Source organism: Galeopterus variegatus, unplaced genomic scaffold, assembly GCF_000696425.1.
Source record: "Galeopterus variegatus unplaced genomic scaffold, G_variegatus-3.0.2 Scaffold4477, whole genome shotgun sequence".
NCBI lineage: Eukaryota > Metazoa > Chordata > Mammalia > Dermoptera > Cynocephalidae > Galeopterus > Galeopterus variegatus.
The window spans coordinates 94,619-104,359 of record NW_007730588.1 but is presented as its reverse complement, the minus strand read 5'-3'; the positions used below and the strand labels follow the sequence as shown (position 1 = coordinate 104,359).

Genomic DNA, 9,741 nt, shown 5'->3' with positions numbered 1-9,741 from the left:
CTATTTGTGCCTCAGTTTTCTGATCCATAAAATGAAAACAATAGTACCTACCACAAGGATTGTTTGAAGTTTAACTTAGATAATGCATGTAAATTGCTATATATATTGCCTGACACACAGTAAATGCTCTGTAAATGTTAGGTATTATTTTGCACAATAGCAAAGGAAGAAACAATTTTAAAAACTACTGAAAGACTTTATCTAAAGCTTATGTATGAAGAATATAAACGTAAAACAAAAAGGAAAATAATAAGCCGGAATAAATACATTTGCAGTATATCTGACAGGCCAAAAGGTTAATCATTTAATATATAATAAGCCTCAGAAAAAAAAAAAAGAGGCCAAGTACATAAATTGGCAGTTTATAAAAGAAATAAAACAGGCTATTTGAAAACATATCTGTCCTCACCTGTAATAAAAATTGCATATTAAAATATAATGATATACCAAAAAATGGTATGAGGGGGCACTATTACTGATTCCATGAACATTAAAAGAATAACAAAGGAATATTAGGAACAACTCTATCACCACAAATATGATAACTTACATGATAATGGACCATTTTCTTGAAAGACGCAATCTACTAAAACTCACACAAGGAGAAATAGATAATCTGAATAAACCAATATCTATTAAGGAAATTGAACTGGTAATTAATAACCTTTCAAAACAGAAAGTACCAGACCCAGATGGGTTCACTGGTGAATTCTAATGGACATTTAAGGAAAAAAATGATACTAATTCTCTACAATATCTTCCAGAAAATAAAAGCTGAAGAAACACTTTGTAACTCATTCTATGGCATTACCGTAATGCCAAAACCAGAGGAAGGTATTAAAAAAGGAAAACTATAGACCAATATATCTCATGAACATACATCGAAAAATCCTCAACAAAATATTAATAAATAGAATCCAAAAATATATAAAAAGAATTATACGCCATGACCAAGTGGGTTTTATTCCAGAGATACAAGTCTAGTTCAACTGATTTGAAATCAAGTAATGTAATTCATCAATCAACAGACTAAAGAAGAAAAAAAATCACATGAACATATCAATATATGCAGAAAAGCATTTTACAAAATCCTACATTCATTCGTGATTCTTAAAAAAAAATACCCTCAACAAACTAAGAATAGAGGGGAGCTTCCTCAACTTGATAAAGAAAAGCTACAAAATAACTGTACCTAACATCATGCTCAGTGGTAAGAAACCAGATGCTGTCTCCTTTAAATCAGAAACAAGGCAAGGATGTTCCCACTCACCACTCCATTCAACATTGTATGGGAAGTCCTAACCAATGCAATAAGACCCCCCAAAAAGTAAATAACAGTTATACAGATTGAGAAGAAAGAAATAAAACTGTCTTTGTTCACAGATGATATGATTGTTTGCAAAGAAAATCCCAAAGAATTAACAACAACAACAACAAAACCCTCCTGGAGCTATTAAGTGATTACGGCAAGGTTGCAGAATACAAGGTTAGTATACAAAAATAATAGCTTTCCTACATATCAGCAATGAACAATTATAATTAAAAATACAACTTGAAATTAAAAACACACCATTGACATTCATACATCCAAAAATACTTAGGTATAAATCTAACAAAATATGTACAAGATCTATATGAGGAAAACTACAAAACTCTGATGAAAAAAATCAAACAACTAAATAAATGGAAAGCTATTCCATGCTCATGGATAGGAAGGCTCAAGTTTGTCATGCTATCAGTTCTTTCCAACCTGATCTATAGATTCTACACAATCCAAATCCAAATACCATCAAGTTATTTTGTAGATATCAGCAAATTTATTCTAAAGTTTTTAAGAAAAGGCAGAAGACCCAGAATAGTCAACATAATATTGAAGAAGAACAAAGGAGAAGGACTACCCAACATCAGGACTTACTATAATGCGACAGCAATCAAGATAGTGAGGTGGGGCCCAGCCCGTGGCACACTTGGGAGAGTGCGGCGCTGGGAGCGCAGCAGCGCTCCCGCCGCCGCGGGTTCAGATCCTATATAGGGATGACCGGTGTGCTCACAGCACTCACTGGCTGAGCGCAGTGCGGCCGGTCTCAAAAAAAAAAAAAAGATAGTGAGGTGAAGGAACAGACAAATAAATCAATGGAACATAACAGATCCCAGAAACAGACCCACATAAATATAGTCAACTGATCTTTGATAAAGGAGCAAAGGCAAATCAATGGAGAAAGGATAGTCTTTTTAACAAATGGTGCTGCTGGGGCGGGCCCAGTGGCGCACTGCTACAGTGTGCCGCTTGGGAGTGCGGCGGCGCTCCTGCCGAGGGTTCGGATCCCACATACAGACCGGTTCCCGCTCACTGGCTGAGCAAGGTGCGGGCGCAACAACAAGGGTTGCGATCCCGTTGCCGGTCCTGGTCCGGTACGGGCACGACACTGAGGGTTGCAATCCATTGCCGGACACAAAAAAAGACAAAAAGGAAAAAACAAACAAACAAACAAATGGTGCTGGAACAACTGGACACCCACCTAAGAAAAAAGAAAAAAGTTGACCTAACACAGACAGTACACTTTTCACAAAAATTAACTCAAAATGGATAATAGACCTCTTAGGAGAAAATCTAGGTGGCCTTATGATTGGCAATGAGTTTTTAGATTCAACACCAAAAGCATGATCCATGAAAGAAAAATTAATAAGTGGGACTTTATTAAAATTAAAAACTCTGCTCTGCAAAAGACACTGTTTAAAGGATAAAAAAGGCGAGTCACAGACTGTGAGAAAGCATTTTCAAAACACATATCTGATTAAGAACTTATCCAAAATGTATAAAGATGTCTTAACATCCAACAATGAGAAAAACAACCCAGTTAAATAATGGACAAAAGACCTAAATAGATACCTCACTAAAAGAAGATATGCAGATAGCAACTAAGCACATACAAAGATGTTCAACATCATATGTCATTAGGGAATTGCAAACTAAAACAATGAGATGGTGTCATACCTGTATTAGAATGATTAAAATCCAAAACACTGGTAACACCAAATGCTGGTGAGGATGTGGAGCAACAAGAACTCTCATCCATTGCTGGTGGGAATGCAAAACGTTATGTCCATTTCGGAAGACAGTTTGCAGTTCCTTAAAAAACTAAATATAATCTTACCATATGATACAGCAATTGTGCTCCTTGGTATTTATGCAAAGAAATTGAAAACTTACACCCACACAAAAACCTGCACACAGATTATTTTTTTCTGAAAAAAATTTAATACTTAAAAAGTTCTATCATAAACATTAATAGTCTTTGCGGCGGGAGCGCCGCCGCGCTTCCCAAGCGGCGCACTATCCAGTGCGCCACCAGGCCGGCCCTAGATTGGCAATTTCTTACAAAGCCAAACATGGTCTTATACAATCCAGCAATTGTACTCCTTGTTATTTACCCAGATGAGTTGAAAACTTATGGCCATACAAAATCCTGCATTTGAATGTTTATAACAGCTGTATCATAATTTCCAAAACTTGGCAGCAACTGAGATGTCCTTCAATGGGTGAATGGATAAACATATTAGGGTACATCCATACCATCGAATATTATTCAGTGGTAAAAATGAAATAAACTATCAAGCCACAAAAAGACATGAATGATTCTTTTATGCATATTGCTAAGTGAAAGAAGCCAGTCGAAAAAGGCCGTGTACTGTAGGATTCCAACTACATGGCATTCTGAAAGAAGAAAACTATAGAGACTGTAAAAAAAAGCAGTGGGTACCCGGGTTTCTCAGAGAGGAAGGGAGGGATGAGTAGGGAAAGCACAGGATTTTTTTAGGGTAATGAAACTATTCTGTATGATACTGCTATTGTGGTACATGATATTATATATTTGCCAAAATCCATAGAACTATATAACATAAAGAGTAAATCTTAATGTAAACTATAGACTTTAGTTAATGTTAATATATCAATACTAGTTCATCAGTTGTAACAAATGTACCACAACAATGCAAAATGTTAGTAATAGGGGGGCCTTTGAGGGGAAGGTAGAAGCTATATGGGAACTCTGCACTTTCTGCTCAATTTTTCTGTAAACCTAAAACTGCTTTTAAAATAGTCTACTGGTTTTTTAAATTTTACAAAATTTAATTTTATCATTTTATAATGATATAATGTGTTTCACTTATGACATTTTAAAATTATTTTAATATTGCAATATCCACTGTTGGTGAGAATATAATCTATTCTCTGCTCAAGGCTACAGTTATCTTTTTAAAAACTACATATTTATTAATACATATACAAGGGTACTTCAAAAAGTTCATGGAAAATACAATTAAAAGAGAACACAAATCTTTCCATAAACTTTTTGAAGTACCCTTGTATATCCATATGTATAATTATTTATATATATAAATATATCTTCCCCTGCTTAAAATCCTCTATTTACTTTTCAGTGCCCTCTATAAAAGAGTCCGTATTCATTCCTATACTTGTAGAACCTACAGCAGTGCTTAGGCTATATGCCCTAATCCATACTACATACCCAATAAATATTTGCTAAATGAATGTTGAATGAAATGCTGAGTGTAGGTGACTACGATCATAGTGAAATATGCTCTCATCTAACCTATACATATATTGTCACCTTATCTGTAAGGCCATGGCTATAATGACAGACTTGGCCAAATGCTTCGCTGGTATCAGCATACAATGTGCATACAGCATTTGTATTAGTCCATTTCTGTTGCTAAAAACAGTATACCTTTAGCTGGGTGATTTATGAAACAAATGTATTTTTTACAGTTATGGAGTCTGGGAAGTCCGCTGTCCAGGGGGTGCATCTGGTGAGGACCTTGTTCTTGGTGGTGACTCTCCATAGCAACACAGGGTATCACATGGCAAGAGTTGGCATGAACAAGTTCTTACTCTCTCTCTCCTTATAAAGCCATCATAACCACTCCCAAGGCCATCCATTACTCCATGAATGGACTAATTCATTCTTAGGGCACAGTCCACACGATCCAATCACCTCTTAAAGGCCCCACCTTTAAATAACACAATTGGATTTCCCACCTTCTTAGCACTGTTACAGTGGAGATTAAGTTTCCAGCACATGAGCTTTGGCAGACACATCTGATCCATGGCAGCATTCCACTGCTTCACCAGACCAATAACCCTAATCCATCCCAATTCAGCTCACTAGAGAGTAAGTGGGAAAAAATAATAAGGAGAGTTAAACAGTAAAGGACCCATGTAATGTGAGTTAAAAGGCACAATTGCTCATTTAAATTCTATGAAGGTACCTCAAAAAGTTCATGGGAGAATTTATATTCATATTCATATTCTATGTTTCTATGAACCTTTTCAAATACCCTTATATTTCCTCATTGTTCTGAAAAACAAAATAGAGATTTGTTTGAAGTTACTTGAAAAGCTTTTTTTAAGTTATAGCTAGTACGGTTATTGATACTTCCCTAAGAATATTTTATTATTATTACTCCTTAACAAAGGAAGTAAATATTTTTAAATTCATCTTTGAGGAGTGGCATGTATAAACCTGAGCACCTATCTGAAAATGGGCCACTAAGCTCTGCCCAATTATGAAAAAATATTAAAAGCCATTCAGATAAGTACCATATCAGTATATTGGTGTTACAAATATCCAGTTATCTATATTCATTGTAAGCAATGCAAATAAAATATAAACAACACCTAGAAGATACTTATGAGACATTTGGGCTTTGAGAACCTGATTTCAATGTGCTACAAAGTTTTTTTTTTTTCCTCTTCTTCTTAAATGAGAATTCGTTAAGAAGTCTTTGTACTTAAAAAGGTTAAATTTGCCATGACGGGGAGTTGATACTCAATAGACCATCTCAGCTTCTATTGCTGGATTGGTAAGACTCTGGGAAATTGTGCCAAAATTTGCCCACCAAGAAATGATGAAGCACATGAGCTTCTAGACTATGCCAGGCTGGATGTTGCCTGGGAAACCATTACTGGCTTTTGCTACAGTTAAAAGAGAAAGTCTGTTCCTGAGATGAAAACGGTTTGAGAATTCTTTATCTCTGGTCCCTCTGTAGCTTCTGCAGTCCTCATTGCTTACCCTGTCTAGTCAGAATTTAAAAACCAGTAACTACAAAGCTGCAAAGCTGTTTGGCTTTACCTATGCAGTGGCTTTTTTAAATTTTTTGCCAATGTTTAAAAATCAGGATATAGCTCATGGAAACCTGTATCTACTTGCAGCTTTTTCTTTCTGAAAAATTGTGATGTCTGGCAGTATGAAAGCCATATTGCCTTCAGGAAGTAATCTGCTACAGTAAAGCAGAATGGTGACTGCCCACTTGAATCACACCTGTGCTCTGCAGCTTGCCGCAATCTGCACTACTCCCAATTGCCCCCAACACTGAGGCCGAGTATTAATTCTCATTTACCACCATCCTTTCACTTCCGTTTTTTCCTTATGATAGAGAAGTATTTCTCTTTTTCCATGTATTATGAGTAGTGGCAAAACAAGAGAAATAATAAAAAGTGTAAGAATTTATAGTGCTGATAACGGCAAGGTCCAGGGTTCTATCTCTGCCAGCTGCCAAAAAAAAAAATGGGGCTGGCCAGTTAGCTCAGTTGGTTAGAGCATGATGCTGATAACACCAAGGTCCAGGTACCAGCCAGCTGCCAAAAAAAAAAAGAATTAAAAAAAAAAAAGTACAGTTCTTGGAAGAAGTGAAGATTATTCTTCCATGTTTAATATGCAAAGTGAGTACATGTACAAACAGCAGACGCTGCTCATTTACTGCTTCACATCGCAAATCTGGTCCCTACAGCTATTTGACGTTGCAACTCCTCATCTGGTCTGCAGACATCTGGTTGTTCTTGGAGCATGAGTGATGCTCTGGATTTACTCCCCGGCCTAGCTTGCTGCCTAGTTTCCTTAATCCGCTACCACCTGCAGACCAGGAAAGGCAGGTCATGCATCGAAAAGTAAAGGTTCTGGGTGGCTCTTCATTGCTCCTCCAAATGTGACTGCCTCATTGTCTACAAATAAGCTGATTTCTGCGGATGGGCCATAACATTTCTTTCTAATTTAGCAATAAATACTGTTTAGTCAGTGACTCTTAGAATAAAAGTATCTGGATATCCTAGCTCAGTTACCTACCTAATCATTTAATTTTCCTTATAATTTAGATTATATGTAGATAGTATAACCATAAACTAATTTAGCCAGTAGTTTTTTTAGGAAAATGAGGAAAGGAATGAAGGGAGGGAAGGAGGAAGATAGGGAGAGAGGGAGGAAAAAGAAAGGAGGACCGTAGGTGGCACTCAATAAATGCTAACCATAACATTGACAATAGTTGACAGAAGGCTCAGTCTGGTTTTTTCTTGAGGGGTGTGGGGGTGCTGGCTGGTACAGGGATCCCAACGCTTGTCCTTGGTGTTACCAGCACCATGCTCTAACCAAGTGAGCTATCGGCTAGCCCAGTCCAGTGTGTTTTGCTTTACCTCACTGGTAATTCCTTCAGCCTGCTGGAGACAAGGTAAAAGTTCATTTCCATTTTCTTCAGTTTCTTTTTATATGAATTGATCATTTTAAAAATCCTAGATTTTTTACGGACCTTGTTTGTTAGAAAGGAAAGTGAGGAAATAGACCTGAATGTAGTCGTGGGTACTGTTCCATTTCCACGTTCCACTCTGTGCCTCCAAATCCCAGTACTCCCCAAAATACACACATGGTGACTAGATGGTTAGGCCAGTGCTGCTCACCCCGTTAAGTAGGTGGGTGCCTGGATAGCCAGGGGCTTTGACAGACTCACCTGACTGAAGCTGGAGCCAACTTCACTACTCAGGGTGGAAGGGGCTTTGAATGGGATGTTAGCAAACAACCAAACTCTCATTAAGAGAGGAACTCATAGAGTTACCCTCTGGTCCTAGCTAGGGGCCTTCAGGGAAAATCTTTTCAGAGCTCAATGGAGACCCATGGTCAAAGCACTGAGAAATTTAATTTAGCCTAAAGGTGACAGACTGAAGACTAAATTAGTTTGAATTTTTGTCCCAAATAAGTAAAACAAATTGCTGGGATAATATCAGTGCTGACTTGAATAAGCCTGTTGGATGGGTTGAGATGAAGTGGGGAGCTGGCAGCAAGGCTCATCTGGTAACACAACTGTTGCTTTGCCTCCCACGGATTTGTCACCCCTTTTCCCCTGGGTGACGGAGCCACCAAAGATTACTCAAAGCCCATCTCTTTTGAGCAGTGAGAAGCCCCAGAAAGGGGTTAACATCCCAGAACTTCCTCAAGTGTGAGGCATTTCTTCCATTTGGGAAATTAACCATGAATTGGGGTCCTCTTCCTGCATTTATTCTCCAGACCAAGAAGTTACAGGAAGAGACATAGGTGGGGTCTCACTAAGTACAGTTTAACAAGTTTTACAATAGAAGCTGGTAACATTCAGTAAAAACAAGTCAGATGACATTCTGTTAGGCAATTAAGTGATCCACTAATAAAGATGTGATTTAGCAAACATTCCTTTTCCCTCCAGCAGCTTTTTAGTAACTTTACATATCAATTAGTAACTTGTCTGTCTTAGAACCAGCAGCCTTGCTGTGTTATGATTCTTATCTTGCAACAGAGACTCAATAGACTGCGGAATATTTCCTGTCCTTTGCAAGGTCAATATTTGAAACTGCAAGGCTTTGGAAAACCAGGCCCTGTGAAGTACATTTGTTTTATGAATCCTCTACCCACAACTAAGAGCCAAGACTCTACTTAACTAGCTCCACAAAAGAGGGAGCCCTGAGCCACCCCTCTGGAGCTGTCTGAGGCCACAGGAGCATGCCCTCCAGCAGTTTGAGGCTGCTGCCCGGCCAGCCCCTGATGGAAGTGCTGTCTCTCTCCTGATATGACAAGGATGACCCAGCAGATGAGCATGTGGCCAGGCAGAGCTCCAACTCCCCTTTGCTCCTTGCAGCATGGGTGACCATGTCGCATGGCCACTGACCTTCTTTCCTTCCTCTTTCCTTCTCCTCTGGACCAGGCAATGAAGGGACATGACACTAAGGCAAGCTTCCTTGCACAAACAGGTAATGTGCATTCCTGCTCATAAGACACAACCACAATGCAAAGAACTTGCCTTGGGTTGTGAGCTGCGTCCCAGCTAACAATTATGCTTTAGATGTCCACTGAAAGAACATACTCAGACACAACATTTGGGGGCTTTTTCCGCTTGAGCTCATCTACTTAAAGAAGTAATAAGCTCCTTCCCTAGTTTTCTTTAACAGACTAAGCATAGGACAGGCAAGGGCTGCAGATTTTTCTTAGACTACTTCCTCTTAAAATGTTAAGTCTGTGGTTAATCAGGCTTTGTGAATGACAGTTTCTCCCTCAGATTTTGTGTGCTAACACAGCTCTCTGAATCTACACAATTTGTTGGGTTGTTGTTGTTGTTGTTGTAGTTTTCCTGAGGAATGTAAGCAATCATAATAAAGTTTTAAGTAAACGAGGTATAAGAAATTTTCCCAGGGTCCTGATTCAGTGACTCCACCAGATGTCAAGGATTCCTGAGCCTGTTGTCCCTACACACATACCTGCACCCAGAGCAACCACACTCTAAGTGATGGACGTGGTGCTGTCAACTTAGCATCAGCCTTAATTCCTCTACAAGTTATAAGTCAAAACAGCCTGCTTGGCGTTGCTGCCATATTTTAATTTCTGTTTAAGTCACCATTCTCCGTGTGGCACTGTGGGCGTGGCATCAGTG

At 38.5% G+C, this 9,741-nt stretch overlaps 1 long non-coding RNA gene across 1 annotated transcript in view; it reads left to right on the top strand.

The window, feature by feature from the left end:
* Positions 1–1,424: 1,424 nt before the first annotated feature.
* The window catches only part of LOC103603168, a 43,219-nt gene continuing 34,902 nt past the window's right edge, over positions 1,425–9,741 (top strand). The window contains exon 1 of the long non-coding RNA XR_551589.1: positions 1,425–1,486. This is a non-coding gene — a long non-coding RNA (uncharacterized LOC103603168). The remainder of the gene's footprint in view (positions 1,487–9,741) is intronic.